The following is a 16914-nucleotide window of genomic DNA, read 5'->3' on the forward strand; positions in this document are numbered from 1 at the left end:
GTCCCGGTGGGAGGAAAGCACGAAACACAGAAAAGAATAATGGGTTTTATAAATTTTCAATTTTTATCTTCTCCCGGCTCCTTCGTTAGCAGGCGAAGATCAACAGCAACAATAAGGCCGGGACGTGGCAACACTGGCGCAATAGGCACCTTGGCAAAGAGATCGTTTACTGGTTATTTTTTTCTTCTTTTTATAACTCTCCTCCCTCTCTCTTTCGCTGTCTGCTGCTGCTGCTGCTGCTTTGAAACGCAGTAACCGGATGAACCGAATCGATCGACGCGCGTGATGGTGCCGTGACCAGGATGAGAGACGCCAGGCAGAGATGGTGAATGGAGGTTAGAAGCGAGGTAGCGCTTCGAGCGTCACCGTGCGCTAAAGTGGGATGGCATTAGGCGGCGCCAAACCAGCTTCGATCAACGCAAACACACACACACACATTCGTACAGCGACTGATGGAGGAGTACATGATCGACCGAGATCGAAGCGCCGACGCCGCAACGGGTGAGACCGTGGTACCGCGGAATGTGTGCGTGAGCTCTGTGGTGTGCGAGAGAGGTGTGTGACAGGAAGTTTTCATTTCATGAATTATGAGCCCGTCGTGAGTGTGTGGTGTGCACTAACGTCCGGCGGCGCCTAGAGGATGGTGGATGATGGTGTACGAGGTGGGTGATTTTTTATTTTTATTTTATATCGTGTTTGCTGTTGTTGCTGTTGTACTTGTTATTTGCTGGCGGATGATCTCCTTCGCGTTAATCTGCACCCCAACATTGCCTGGCTGGTCTTCCCTTCTTGAGCGTCTCCATCCTGTCTCTTGTGGGTTTTTGGTTTTGTTTCTCCTTGCGCTGCTTCACCACTGCGCCAAGAGGGTTAATTAATGCCCCGCTTACACTTTTCTGTGTCTCTTTCATCCTTTCATTTTCTCTTTCTATCTCTCTCGCGCATTCTCGCTTGCCTCTCTTTGGCTCGTATGCTTCATCGTCTCGGTTCCGCTCTGGCTAGCGCGGAGGTCGCTCTTGGTTTGCGATCTCTTTCCAACCACGACACGTCGCCGATCAGTCTCGTGTGCGAGGGCAAGCTAGGCGCCACCAGCGATAAAACCGTGCGGGGTCGGATGCTGTGCTTACATACACACACAAACACACGCTCATAAACACACACATACAGACCTAGAGGTCTAGTGTGGAGTGGATTCGAATTTTGTTTTTAAAACCCCCGGTATTCACAGCAAACATTTACTGTGCGTTCTTTTCTGTGATGTGTGTGGAGTCGGCGGATGCAGTAATGGGAAGAAAAACCTGATTGTTTTGTGTTTCTCGCCCAGCGCCCCAGCCTCCTAACCCCCACCTGAAAAAAGTAACATTTTGGGTCGAAGATGTAAAATCCCGAATGTACTTGGAGGAGCTTGCGAGAGAGAGAGAGAGGGAGGACTTGATTTATCGAACGATGACAATTGTTTGTTTGTTTGTTTTCTTATTTTTCTGTATGTGGAAGTGGAATAATGTATGATCCAAGGGGACATTTATCTATTTTTGAAGAAGTTGTGTATAAGGGGTTAATAACTCTCTACGCAAACTGGCAGTGACATCGCAGGGTGTGGCAGTTATTAGCGTGGGGGTTGAGAATTGGGACTAAATCATGAGTACTTTTAGGGGCGTTCTATTTACTGATTCGGAAGCTTTCATGCCACACAAGTTATTCCAGGAATCTTTATCAAGTTGAAGTTCTCCATTGCATCCGCTATGCTCGAAATCTTTGGAATTAAGAGGTAACGTGATCTATAGACGAATTCAGGTTTTGGGTCATTTGGACTAGATTAGACCTCGTAACATGCTTGGATGTACACATGACACATCGCTGGGGTGTCTAGATTCGGTGATATGAAGGTTATGATTATTCTAGGATTCTTTGATGATCTTTATACGCGATCATCGATCAAATGTATCTGAAATCGTAGTCTATCCAACATGACACATTATTTCGGTATATTGATTGAACGGTTATTTGATTCTAGATTCTCAAAAGCCTATCCAAACGTACAAACATGTTTGAATGTACACTTCACGGTCTTCTTAATATGCTTGAATGTACACTTGGCATATCTCGGTAGTGGAAATGTATAGATGTGGTGATATAAAAGTGATGTTTGGTGTATAATATTCGGAGCATCCTTATACAAGATCATTGATCAAACGTTATGAGCAAACATATCTGAAACATAGCAAGAGATTTAATTGATTGTAGAAGCTGAAAAGTCTATTTTCAAGATCTTGCACTTGAGATAAATGTTAAATAAACGTAAGATTACATACATTATATTACATGTGTTATTGACAAACCAAAGTAAGCCTAAGAAGTAATTATTTTGGAGGAACTGCCTAGCTGTCTGTCTTTTTTATTGCAAATAACGAATCGAGATTAAACATAGATGTTTAAAACATGATTCTGGAGACATGTAGGTCAGGCCGACGTCTAGGTTACTTAAGTGTAAATCTGCTAAATTCCCTTTTTGCTAATTTTTTAACACGAAAATAAAAATCTTCTTTTCTTGGTACACCCCAAATGATATCTTCCAACTGGGCTTCGTGGAATAAAAAACTCAGAGACGTGCGTTAAAGGAGAGGAAAAAAACGAGATCTTGAACGTGATCTTACGACCAGAAGGTGCGTTGACGATGACGACGGCGATGACCAAAAAGGAATCGAAACATTCCAACGTTGAACAAAAAATCCGAAGTGGGAGAGAGAGAGAGAGAGAGAAGGAGGGAGGAGGGAGGAAGAAAAAAACACACACAAACGGTCAAGTCGGCCATTTCGTTTGGACGATCGCAGGGCGCCATGTTGGCTCCGCACTGTCTGACCACGGGCCGGCAGGCGAGCGCGTTTATGCTGCGCCTGTGTGAAGCACCAGATTTGGTGCCGATCCCCCTAGCGGTTATACAGGGGTTGCTTTTCCTTCCGAGTCGGTTGGTTGTTTCTGTTTGCAATGGAGATTGGTTTCCTTGAATCAATTCAATGGTATTTGGTTGGAATTCCTGGGAAAGCTCCGGGTAAGCGGGGAGACTGAAACAAATGAGTAGAACAATTCGAACCGGTGCGCCCAGGGTTTCGATTTCTGGGAAGTGTCAAACACCGCCACACCGAGGCTTTTGTGAGGTGCGGTACGGTGTACGGACTCCAGCGTACGTACGGGGTTTGTTTTCCGAAACGCTGCTTTAACTGCTAGAGCAAACGAAGCCGAACACCGAGTTTGCGAATGGTAAATAGAAGATTGGATTTGTTCGGCCAGAATCTCTGGTTGGCCCGGTGCTTCTGGAAGAGGTTGGAGAAGCGGCCTCAAAGCTGGCCCGGTGTGGTGTAGCATAAATGAGTAGCATAACGCCGGGCCCCGGTGATCTTCCGGGAAGCACGGAGAGGCGAGCACATCGGGAGTTATTTCTATTATTTCTTGCAGCCGGGCGTTTTTCTGTTGGCTGTTGGGGAAAGGTTAAACGGTGTAAAGTAAACAACAAATAAGATATGAGTATTTTTAAACAGTGTCCGTAGGCAGCATCTCGCACCCGTGTGTTTTGTGGTGCACCGAGTGAACGCAGAGTGTGATCGAAACGCACAAAGGCAAGCGGACTCCTGCGGGCGAGTTGAACAGAAGCGAAGCGAGTCTTGGTCGCCCGAGGGGTTAGAACTGTGTGAAGGGCTTTTTTGGCTGCCGGCTTTTGATGCTGAAGCATCCGAAAGCAGTTTGTGTAGGTTGGTTTTGGAAGAAAGCAAGATGATGATGATGACGATGGTACACACCTTCTTTCCTCACTCCTTGTCCGTTGTACGACGGAGGGTTGCACTTACCGGGGTACTTCGTTTAAATACCTTGCCATGTGCACTGTGCACAAAGATGCAGCCTCCGGTGGCTTCTTTTTTTGGGTCGGTTGGCGCTTTTTGACTCTCGTTTGTTCGCCAGTTTTTGTTGTCTTCTTCATTTCGGTGCCAGTGTTTGGCTAGCGTCTTTTATCTTATTTTGTGCTTCACTTTTCGGGACGTGCACCGTCCCGTTTCGTGAAAAAGGGCGGTGGTGCAAAAAGTGTGAAAGCAGCATCTTTCCGGCAGCAAGTGGACGCGTATATGCAACCCGAAGTGTAGCACCTCGGAAGGGTCTGCTGTTTTTTTTTATTACTTGAAACGTGAAAATGAAGTTGACCTTTCCCTTACGGCTTGTGTAGCACAAAACGGGGGAACCGTTCCCGACATGAATGAACTGTGGGAATAGTTAATTTATTGGCTTTTTAGTTGAAAGTTTTACTTAATTTTCATAACGAAAAAATAAAATACCAGAAGGCCTTTTCCAGAAGCTGACCACATGAAGGGGGTTTTATCTGACCAAAGGAGTGTCAAGTGTCGCGCAGGTGATTGATGTTTGACGTGGTAAAACTTGCACAAAATTGTTCATTAGTTAGCAAAATCCTTTTACAGAGCGGTGCATGATCGTTGGGAAGATTTTATCTCGCAGTAGCTGCCGGAAGGGTAGGTCAATGAGTGTGTGTAGTTTCAATTTATAACACTTTTTTAGTGCGCAGGTAATTTGCGTGTAACGTTTTTATGTGTAAAAGTTTTATCTCTGGTGACCCATCGTAAGCTGTTGCACAAGTGCTTTAAATGACAGAAAGTGGTTGGAAATTGGTTATGGATAAAGTTTCAATAACGATAGGGAAATTTCTGTAGGTTTGTTCCTTAAGTAATAAAGTAGGAAAGTAGTAGTAAAAAAATATTTTACAATAAGATTATTATTATTTGGAATGAAATGATTTCATCGGTACTAATCCATGTATGCCTTCTTTTGTTGTGCATCTATTCAACTGCAATGAATTCAGGATTTCGGATGTATTTCATAAAACCTAGAAAAGTAATGTCGAAATATTGAGACATTAGATAGGTCTACAGTTTGGATTCGATCTCACTACCTCGGAACGTGTGATATCGTGCATGAAATTGTACTAAACGTCCACGAGTAATGCTGTATGCTAATAGCCATTAAAGTCCATGCTCTGTCGGCGTGTTTACTGCTGTCTAATACATATGTGACTTAAATACCAAAAATAACGTCTTTGCTGAAATAATAATACCATAATGCTTAAGGATACTGCTGAGTTTATCATACGTAGAATAAATATTTATTAAATATACATTTGTCCCGAGTAATAGATTTATTGGACAATCTTTTATCTCATCTAGATCCTTGAACCAGCATGAAATGTTTACCATTTTTAGGGTAGCATTGAAGTGTTGTTTAGCTATGTTTACAAATGTCGTAGAAATTAAATTGCTCTCGCTTAATAATAACTTACGACAAGCAATTGTACGGCGCAACCGCACGGACGCAATGGCAAGAACATTATCCGCCGCTTTTGGGGTACAAAACGAGCTCAAAAACCATCTTGCCGGGGACGAACCGCACCGTCTCACTTCCTTCAATTAACACGCAATCGTTTAAATGCATCCACGCTACCCCGTAAACCATCATGCAACGCGCACACACGATCGTTCATCGGCGTTGATCACCACCGTACCACACGGTGCCCGGCTGTGCGTACGGCAGTCGATGGCTATCGAGCACCGGATGTTGCTCCTTTCGAAGTCCTCCCATTAGATGCTCGTTATGATGATGAAGATTATAATAGCCACTGGGAAACTGCTTCAGCCCCGAAAACTTCGGCTACCGGTTTTACCTTCCCGGTCAAGCCCGGCGTTCTCTCTCCTTCTTTTCCTGTTTGGTTTCCACTTACCTTTGGTAGCATGCATTGCTTGGTCGCTTCTACCAAGATTCTGACTTTGATAGTATAAGAAGTCACCAGAAAGTGTGTGTGTGTGTGTTCATGTGTGTATGTGTGATTCATCGTCTATGGGGAAGGGTTTTTACGAGCTCTCGGTGCTTTTGTGTTTCGATTTTTGCCTTCGCTTTCGATCTGTGAGCAAGAAAACTGTGTTCGGAAATGGTTGGTCCACGGAAAGGAGTTTACGTGGTGGCCAGCTTCAACGGAGGGCTGTTCGGAGTGGAGTGGTTTACATATCACTTGAATTTTTCTGTTATGTAAATGTGCCTTTTTTCGGTACGATCGGTACCTACGGTACGGAGAGGCCTCTCCAAGATCTTGAACGCTTCGGTTCGAGGAGCCTGCCGGAATAGGGAGCAGAGCTACTTCTCCGAGCTTGTACTTCTGTTCGTGTTCAAGGCTGCTGCCGTTGCCAATGGGCACAGTTTGGCTGCAGATGGGCTGTTGCTCCGGTAGCAATACCAGTAGCTCCAGTAGGCCATCCATAACTCATTATCGGACCGCCCAAAACCATTCGTGCAAGGGGGCTCAAAAGTGGCTTTCTCGAGTGCAACCACTGCCGGAAGTCGTCTTACACATGTGAGGCTCTTTTTTCTATTTTGATTTCGCTGTACATGTTGGATGAGAGCCGTACAGGCACCGATTAGGCTGTATGATCCTCGTTAGACCGGGACGCGGTGTTGGGCTTGAAAATCGTCAAGTTTGGATTGCTCATTAGCAGGACATGAGTGGTGCTTTCTTCGCTGCGCACACAGTTCTCATGCGCAAGAACTTAATCTTAGATTTGTTGTGCTACACGCTGTCAAATGCTGTCGTTCGATGCCTTCCTGGACCTTGGCTTAGCTTCTGGGTAGCGCTGAAACCGATTTAATGGCAATTATTTATGTCTTTTGCGCGCATCTTTGATGTCGTGTGGTGCACTGCACAACAATTTGGCTGTGGCTCGCGATCGGAAGAAGATCCCGGGCAAATCGGGGCAAAAAATTGGGCCTCCAGAAGCGATGGGACCGCGCATCGTTTGAAATGGGCCGATAATTAACGAACCGTGCCCGGAAAGGTCTTGCCGAGGGCGCACGCTTTGAAGTGTGCCGCCCAGCGACCTCCTCCGCGCTTTGATCTGGTGCCGAACACGGCGGAGAGCTACGCGTTGAGCACTTGATTTGATTATGATTACCCGCCGGCCGGTGCCATATTCTACCGCCTCCCGTTGGTTGGTGCTTGATGTTCGTTGGTCCTGGTTCTCAGTTTTTTGTTTGTTCGCTCCGTTCTACTCCAGCCTTTCCACGTGTGCTGCCAAACGGGCGGTTGGCGCTTTCGTAAGATGTTCCGCTGTTGTTCCGACACTTTCACCATCCGCGGGGACACTCACACCCGCGCCCTCCGCCACCAGCTCGCTGTCACGTTATCAGCCACTCGTCAGCTCATCGATGATCGGTCGATGTGTGGCAACTGTGGTTGAGTGGTACCATAACCAATGGCACTACATTTAATAGTTGTGGCTTGTTTCCTTGTGGCCACGATTTCGTGTTAAATGTTCGAGATGCTCGTGTAGAATCGTTTTATTAATGTGTATTAACTTTGTATGTTTTGTATTTATAATTAGTAGTGTTATAAAGAACTCTATCACTAGAGATCTTGATGACTGATAATTGAGGTAGATGTTGAGGTACAGGTAGTTGAGGTGGAACTAGCTACTAAATACCAAAAGCGGGTTTGGTTGTTCAGAATTTTTCTCAGTACTCTTCATCTGTCAGTATAAAATCTAGAATGAAGAATAGATATTAAACTAAAGATTCGTGTCACTAAAATCTTGTTCATGATTTTTGTTAGGCATGCGTAACACGTAGAACTCTTTAGATCTTAGAATTGGTGTTTCGTGATGTTAATTGCTCTTTTAGTTTATAATACCTTTAAGTGATAATCATCATCTGGTCATCATTTCAGAACAGGCCCATAATGTTCATACAAAACTCTGGTGGTGTACGATCAGACAACTTTTCTTTCGAAATCATTCAAAATCCGTCAAATAGACATCACTCGTTGACCATGTACATGATAGACCATGAAGTATGATAGACTATAGCTATTATGGTAGACTTCATGGCAGATTACATTATTCACCATGGAGTGCAACTTGCAGCTTGTTCCTTTTAATGTCAATGAATGTCTGGTATTGATCGTTTGCTTATACGGTATGATCCTATGATCTATATTTATATTTTGATAATTTTAATTCATCAAGTATCATGGAAAGACTTTCGTAGGCTTTAGAATTGCTACCTTGCAGATGTAAGAATATCTACTTTAACTCAAGTCAATCGGTACGACTTTGATAGTTCTGATTACAAAACCTCCAAAGTCTAATGTAAAAATTCCCCTACTGTGGCGGGCATCTTGAGACATGAAACGGCGATTAGCTTATCAGCCAAGCAGCCCCAAAAGAGGAAGTGTGAGATTCGCTTAAGCTCCAATATAGCTGATGGTTAGCGCATCACGCTTAGCTCCCATTGCCAATGTTTACCGATGCATTCGCACCTTCTGCTGGGCACTGCTGGGCAGTGTAAAAGAGGCGATTTCCTTAATGCCCGGATAATCTACTCCACCGCCAGCACTTAGGGACTATAAATAGGACTAACTGCTACCTCGATACCGCCCCGATGATTGTCCACTTCAAAAGGAAACAACCATCCTTATCAAACCCCAATGAGACACGTCCCCTCGTTGCCACTTATCTTTCCTTGTGTGTTGTGCACAAGTGGCTCGCTGCAAGATAGTAACGGAAATCGATGCCGAACCCCTCTGTGTTTCGTGTGAACACGGTGTCTTCTTAAAAGTGAACACAAATTTAGCATTAAGGCGTCCGATCGCGCCACCTTCAACCCGTCCTGACCGTGCACCCAGAATGTCAGCTATGTCGAGTAGCCACTTGTTGTGTAATCTTACCGCCAGGGCGCACACACAGACAAGCACACGCAAATTCCACCTGTCTTTGCCGCATCCGGTAATGAGGGATTTTGCCACCGTCTAGTGTGTGTGTGTGTGTGTGTGGCTCCACTTGGTCAAACGGCAATCGGACGAGCGGCTTTCGTAGACAGGATGTGTACATTGATCTTTTTATAGCGCCATCCACACTATACGCGGATGGATCCGCGGGAGGTGGTTCGACACTTGAAAACACTCTCCCCCTTTGGACATCGGCGAGGTTTAATAGCATAGGACGGCTTTGCGGGAAGCTGTACCCTTAACTAGTAGATGATACGGTGCGTATAGAGGAACGATGGCGTCGACAAGGCTACGATTCAGTCCCACATTCCGATTGGCCTACTGAAATTGATTTTCTCACGCAATGTCACCACGCGTTGCAGCGGTTAATAATCGGGACGCGAAACTTCAAAGCTGTTTTTCGAAACAAAAGCTATCGTAAAGCTAGTCTTTTTGAAGCCAGTTCTGGTTCGGCGCAGGCCCAGCAATCAGTTTAATAATATAACGAAAAATAAACACGCCACGCCATCGGCCAAGTGCCGGCAAGTGGTTGGGATGAAGGGTTTTCGCGCGCGCATAGCATGGAACGTCGTGTAGCGCCAAGCGCACACCAACCAAGCGGCGAAAGACCGCGCTGAAGCAAAAACCCGAGCGCCCCGGCAACACAACCGGTTTGTTTGACTTAACCTCCATAAAAATATGATGTCAGTCAACACACAATCGCGAACTGCATGTGCGCAATGTGGGCTCCGGGCGCTTCGTGCCACTCGTTTCGTTAATAGCGGGGCGAATCGGTGGTAGAGGACGATTCATGGAACCAAGAGCAAAAAAAGGGAGCGAACGATGGTTAGCGGCATGGTGAGCCGTTGAGCGAGTTTGTTGGATGCTGCTGGATGTGGAGTTTGTCAGTTGGCACGAACAAGTCGCTGAGGTTTCATTTTTGTTCGTCTTTGGAGGATGCTTTGAAGATTGGGAAGGTTTTGCTGTTAAGTTGAAAATCCTGAGGCATTAGTGGGATTTGCAAGGGGTTGGTCTTTTTTGAAAATATTCAATGTGCAATTTACACATCATCAAATCAGAATTAAGATTTTTTGTTATTTCCTGGAGTAGGTTCCTCCAATAAAGTGAAATTGATCTTCATTTCAGAAAATGATGTTCTTACATTATCTGGTTCTATTGAAGATAGTGGTTTTATTGAAAAGTTCTTCTGGAATATATCTAAGTGCCTAACCCTAAAAAACGAATTCTGAGCAACTTTCGAAATCCTCCAACTCCTCAGCAAGCACCCAAAACGAAAGTACTACAAAATCCTGGTCCGTTTTTTTTTGTAAAAGACGATCACCCAAGAAAGGCAAAACAAAACAAAAGCACGAAGCAGCCCTTAACTAGAGGCCAATTTTTGGGAGCGCTATTTCTTTGCGCGAGACTCCCTTTTTTCTACCTCTGCTGTACTGCCTTTCTTCCTTTTGCGTGGCATTTCATCTCGTTTTCGGATGACTTTCGGGCGTGTGTAGCTCTCTTTGTGCTGTCCTGACCGTGCGCCTCAAACCTTCTCCACCTCCAACAAGCATGATTTCTTGTGCCGTTGTTGTCATGCCGTTTCTTCTTGTTTCGTCCTGTGCCCCGCGAAGATGCGACGGAATTGGATGAGGAACGATGTGTAACGGCCCGCCGAAAGGATGATCGGACGGCTTAGCGTTTGGGATCCGCAAACTCTTTGTGGGTTGTTTCGTTTAAACCTTGGGAGCCCATTGCGCATTCTTTCATCTCCCCCTTTCGCTACCCTTTCTTCGTATGCTTCCCCCCTAGATTGGTCGTTCTGTTCAACTCCTGCGTCCAAAATCAACTCCTGCGAACGAATCCCAACCTCATGAAAGCAAACGAAGGCAGTGGCTCTTTCCCGTGGTGGCTTGTGTGGTATGTCCGCGCACCAAGAACTTCACATTCCGCGGCCGCTCGCTCGCTTGCTTTATTTATTTATTTTCGTCAACTGCTCTCCATTCCCCTCTTCGTGTTTAGTCCTCTCGCTTAGCCAACTTTGAGCTTTCGTTTATTTAAGTATTTATTTGCCTCCAGCGCGCCAACCACCCTGCGTGCGCGCGGCTCTCAAAACCTTTACCCGTGTCTACTTCAGTCTGCTGGCGCTGGTACATTCCACCGTCGCCATATTTGATTGATACCGCGCGCGCTTCGAAATGGACCAGAAAATGAGCGGTTTTACAGTGTGCTGCGGGTTTTGAAACATTATTGTACCCGGTGTTCTCGGGGGTTGTTTTTCACACGTTCACGATCCTTTTGCGGTTCTGCGGGGTAGCTCTACACCTAGTCCCGGTGGTTTTGATTTATACACGGCCTCAGCTTTGGGCCTCCAGCTTTTGGCGGTGCCGGTTGATGGTGGTCAGATTGATGTTGATTTCGGTCTAGGGGTAAATGGGGCTCGGCCAGCCGGTCGGGGTACCGTTTGGAGGATTGGTAAAAATTAATCACTTTTAATTATACACGCAATGCGCCCGATACTAATGATACGCCCGTGATGATGTGCCGTACGAGAAGGATATTAAATGGTTGAGCGGCACACTTTGATTGGAGAATTTACTTCTACCATGATATCTGTGGTGCAGGAAGAAGTGCCAAGGAGAAGAAGGTGATTCTGAAATTTCAAATTATGTGCTATATTGTTCTACATTAATGATGTACTACAAGTGTAGTATAAAGTCATGTAGTATAAGGCATCTGATTATTAAAAACACTTTAACAGAATGTGCATTTACATGAACATAACCATCTGTTCAAGGCATGAAGTTATCAAATGTGATGTTTAATCTGATCTTGAGATCATGAGATCATATCATCATCATATTCATTATTATTTCCGAACTTCTGCTCTTTGAATAAAGATCTCAATAACATCTTGGTGAATAGTTAGTCCAATCTCAAATCAGTTCTCAAATTGTACTTCCCACATTATTAGTGATATATAAATTCAGAAGACTTTTGATAAACATTTCATTCTGTGGTTTTAGACGGAAAGAAGTACTATCCCTTGGTTTTGATGTTCCATTATCGTATTTTGAGATACGGACTATATTGCAAAATTGGCCTTACTGTGCTAAAGAAGGGACATCATGTGTATCAAAAACATCTTAAACGCTAGATAAAAATCACTGTAAGGGATGCATAAAGGGATGCGACGTACAGGATTTACGACGAACATTTAAGGACTTCTACATCAATCACAGTATTGTCTTCGGCACATATTGACATATTGATTAACCAGCTGTGCAATGGTAGTGATGTTAGGGATGTGTAGGATTAATCCCCTTCGACTTTCGGAGAGATCTAACCGCTGGAGAGAGACACTAAATCCTCCGGAACCACCCCATATGAATTATTGTATGCTAGTGGAGATTGTAGCTCCAATGATCGAGCGCCACAGATAGACGCAACGAACCACAGCTTTAGTAGGAGAAAGATGTTTAGGAGGACAACCTTCTGCGTCATATTGAAGTCCCTAATTATATACAGCCGGAATTATAATTATATAAGCGGCGAAAGTGCTGTATTAGCCAAAAGCATATTTTAACCAAATTATTGTTTTAAATAACACAGAGTAAGTTTTTAAATGCATATTTCCAAAATTCCGGTCTTACTCATTATTGTCTTGGAAGTTTTTAGCATTCCATTGTACGCATATCTTGCACTCTTGTTTGGCTATTCTTAAATAAAATATAACAATTTTAATGTAAAATTAAATTTTCTATAAACATGAACATTTTTAGGCTCCATGTAGTATGAAGTGCTGCTATTAGTGCCTTCCTAAAGCAACAAGCATTAAAACCATCCCCAGAAACAGTAACATACTTTTTCTGCGGAATTAAAACACTACGCGCCTTGCACAGGTCCAATGAACCACCTTATTGATTCAGCTTGACCCTCGTACCCATAGCGTGCGTTCTCGGAACCGTCCTCAATGCAGTTACAATTATCATTTGCCACAAAATGCGTATCACTGTTGTATACGCTGATCGCAAGGGAGCAGGGTGAGCTAAATTTTCGGAAAAACGCCACCCACACGTTCCGATTTGCACAGGTGAATGGGTAAAAAAACAGTAACAAAAAGCTCTCGTGATACTTCTTGGGCTCCCCCCCCCATTTGACCAACACAGTGCGACTGTTTAAATATGAGGCAGCGAAAATATGGGAAGATTCAATTCGATGGCGCATATCTTGTTCGATATTCCAGCTGTGCAAACGGGCTAATTCTTAGTAATTTTAACCTCACATTGCCTCACCTCAATCGGATCATTTGTTTTTCCCGCATTGCTGATCACTCGAGGAGGAAAAATGGATCGAACAGGATCTACAATGTGCGCACACGATCGTAGTCCGATGGAGCTGTAATGTGCGGTTAAGTTAGAGGCGCCTCGAGTGCGCACTACTTTACGTCATCATTTGCGCGCTTCTATACTTCAAGCGGATGTTAGCTCGTGTAGTTTTGTGTCTGTGTATGTATATATGTCAGGTTTAACGCCTACTAATGGCGATGGAATTAGTAGAGTTGAACAGATTTTTCACTCTACACGGTGGTGGCCTATGGAATGTATGAATCGAAACAGATTACATCGGCGACGGCCATGTACAACGCTATTGATCGATATCATCAAAGGGTATTTCATTGTCTGTATATGGGCTTTTCTATAGCGGCCTAGCATGTGTGTATTAATCAAACTGTTTCCCATAGTGTGGTTAGAGCGATGTGACTCACATTTTCCTCTACCAATAACCTTGAATATGATCGTTAAAGAGAGCTCGCCCTTTCCGCACTACCTCACTGGTTGGTTCGGTCCAGGCGGTCTTTAGTAATTTAGGCACGGGGGTTATCTTTATTGGACAACCGTGAAGTGTACTCCACCGAGACACACACGGTGAGCTATCCCCGGATGCCCATTTTACACCTGTTTACGGGGAGAGTCTGTAGTGTAGAGCATCGCGTGGTAATTGCATTGCCCCTAAGGCACCCTCATTTGGATGATCCCACTGCCGACGACTACTGCCGACTAAAGTGAAAAGATTGCCTTCGGGGCCTCTCCTTCACAATACCTTCAATCATCATGCGGGCTGGGAAGGTCTCCGCGACTAGCCGAACAACATTGTGACTACTGGTGCTGGGGACGCACTCTACCGCCTCCTCCTGCAGAAGTCCGGTGCAATTCATCGCACAGCAGAAAGCATGTGCGCACAGTTCGCCGTAAACAGGCGAATAAATGGTCCCGGGTGCCCGGTCGTCACGAGCTATGATCCTATGCCACGGGAGCGGAGAAGCCCTGGTGAGGCTGGTTAGTACACCAGTTTTCGAGCACGGCTCTGAGATCTCTCGCCTGGGGGAGCCGAACCATGCCCCCCGTTTCGCTACTGTTACCTAGCGCCATTTTGATTGAACACCTTTCATTATCGGCTGGGCTCCCTTATTTCGCCATCCCCACAGCGCCTAGTGGTACGCCTGTCAAGTGTCCAAAGGTGGTGGTGGTGGTGTTGGTGGTTTAAACGGGTCTGCCGGTTCGGGGTCCGGTTTCACCATAAATGCAACTGACTCCACGGGCGGCATCATGATTTCGTGCGGCCCAGGTGTGTGTCGGTCGAAGGTAGAGGGGCCAAGCTCTCTTCTGTCTTGCTTTGGCACGAAACACATACACACAAACGCAAACGCCTCCGGTCGGTCACCTAATTGATTACCGTTATGAACGGGGTGACCCTACCGTGCGCACTCTTCTTGGTTTAGCTGGCCCAGGTGGCCACCACGCTGGCGGGAAATACCTCGTGCACCAATTGCGCACCAGCGGAAAGCAAAACGAATGAAAAAAACCCACTGCCCACTGACGGCGACGGTTTGCGCGAGGGGGATAGCTTTGGATCTGATATCCGACCATTCGTGTCGTCAAATTTTGCGCCACCCAAAGCCACCCTAAGCTAATTGTTGGCGAAAAACAAAGCGTTCAGTGAGGAGTGTGGGGCGAGGATGGGTGCGTGGATGGGTGGTGTTAAATATAATAAATGATATCAATCATAGAGCACGTTTTGATGAGGTTTTCTTTACGGTGGTTAACTGCTTGGATAACAATCTGAGTAGGATGGCTGAGAGAAGAATTCAAGAAGACTACTCAATTGACGTAATTTAGACCAATGAACTCAAGGGTTTAAATACAAAGTCAGTGGAACTTTGAAGGTACTGAAGAATATTGACAAAACTGGCATTTCTTAATATAGGATTAATACATGAGGTATGTATTGTACGCTCGGTGCTTTAATAGATAGACATACTGACCTCTACAAGGTCGGACGTGGATCATTTCCCTTTTGCGCGGACTGTTCGTTCGCTTTGGCATTTGGATGAGTCTTCAAATTCTCTAGAAGCTTTAAATGACTCTTTAACAAGGATATTTTTGATTTAGCTTCGTCTACCTCTCTTTTAAACGTCGTCTCACTTATAAAAGCTTCTGATATTCAGGTCTTATTGTATTTCCAAAAGGGTTATCCAAAATATGTTTTGTTTGTTTTAGTTATGAAGTTTAAATCATTTCTAGATCGAGATAATTATTAAACAGTATTTTTTGTTCCTACAGATGCATTTACTCATTTTTTCTTGCAAAAATGTGGTAACATTGTTTTTTTCTGCTCTAAATCTCTAATCCAGGTCAAACCAAGTTGCCAACTTCTGGGAAGCAGATTGTCAAGATATAGAATTAGAACTTCAAATAAAGAACGAGATGGTTTGTTCATTCATCTTATTGTCTCATGTGTTCCATATGGCCTACATTATACAACTTGGCCAACATAGTCTTACATTCATGACTCTGTTCTGGGGCCTATGTCTTCTTTACTGAACACTGTAGTAGCAGCAGCAAATGAGGTATAACAGTGTATATTGTGTTGAAGTTTCGTTCTCCTTATTTACCAGTAAAGTAAGCTGAAACAACAACATTTGCGGACTAACATACTTCTGCTTACCAACAGAGAGCTTCGATCGTCTGTAGAACAGATAAGACGTCTTAAGAATAGAGAATGGGAAGATTTCAATGCTATTTGTTTAATTCATTTGACAAAAAAAATTGACACAATAGATTCGTTAATCGTAAAATATAAATAGTCCAACATTTATCATTCCAAAATAGAACCTGACCCAATAGTGCGTCCGTCACTTATTACGCCCGGCTCTAAAACGGACCAGCCTGCCAAACGTAACGCTACGTAATTGTACCGTTGCATTGTGCAAGACCTATGTCCACCCGCGGCGGACACACTCCACGACGCCACGCTCCTTATATTTTACGCCAAACGGAAACGGAGCAGCCGAGTCCAAAGACAAGGCGAATAAGCGTCAACGACGCGCCTGTCATCCGGAAAAGGATGACAGCTAGACGAAAGCCACCGCAACAATTGCGGGTGAGATGGCGCAGGTGAGTGATAAGACGGGGGACGGGTAGGGACCAGTAGTTGACGGTTGCGTGCATCGCGCCAATCGGTCTCGTCTAGCCGGCCCTTAAATTGAACGATAGGCGCGCCGGGTCGCTGGCCCTGAGCACTTGTTTTGCACCTCCCGTGCCCGTCCCGTCCGTGGTGAAGATGTTCGGGATTGGAATTATGCATGTCTTGTCCATCTTTTCCCCCCTTTGTACGGCACCGCAGTGTCTGTACCCTCCGAGGTGGCAATAATTGTTATTTGCATCTGTGCGCGATTTCCCGCGGGTAGCGTCCCGAATCGAACGTGCCCGTTTGTCTAGGCAGACGGTGGGAGGGCAAACGCATCGAATCTGACGGACACGAATGGCCATCGTCCGCCAAGTTCGTTAGTAGGCACGATCGCGACCGGCCAGACTGTGGCCACGTGACCATGCTGCAAATAATACGCCATTTCGTCAGGCATGGTTCAATCGTTCTGGAATCCGGCGGTGATGGCGGCGATGGTGGCAAGGCAATGGGAAACTATGCAATATGTCCGCCACAGCTGGGCTTATGCAACGGTCCGCCAATCGCGAACTCACTGAACTCTGCGTTACGGTGGGCGACGTAGTGGCTGGTGCAATTTTTGGGCTTTCCAAGAATTTTTGCACTCCAAC

General features: G+C 45.2%; 1 protein-coding gene across 1 annotated transcript in view; it reads left to right on the forward strand.

Annotated features, from left to right (window-relative positions):
* The first annotated feature begins 235 nt into the window (after positions 1-235).
* The window catches only part of LOC120955640 (delta-like protein 1), a 117111-nt gene continuing 100432 nt past the window's right edge, over positions 236-16914 (forward strand). Inside the window, exon 1 of the mRNA XM_049610157.1 lies at positions 236-662. The gene's annotated coding sequence lies outside the window, so the exon portion shown is untranslated. The remainder of the gene's footprint in view (positions 663-16914) is intronic.

The sequence above is a fragment of the Anopheles coluzzii genome, chromosome 3 (genome assembly GCF_943734685.1).
Source record: "Anopheles coluzzii chromosome 3, AcolN3, whole genome shotgun sequence".
Taxonomy (NCBI): domain Eukaryota; kingdom Metazoa; phylum Arthropoda; class Insecta; order Diptera; family Culicidae; genus Anopheles; species Anopheles coluzzii.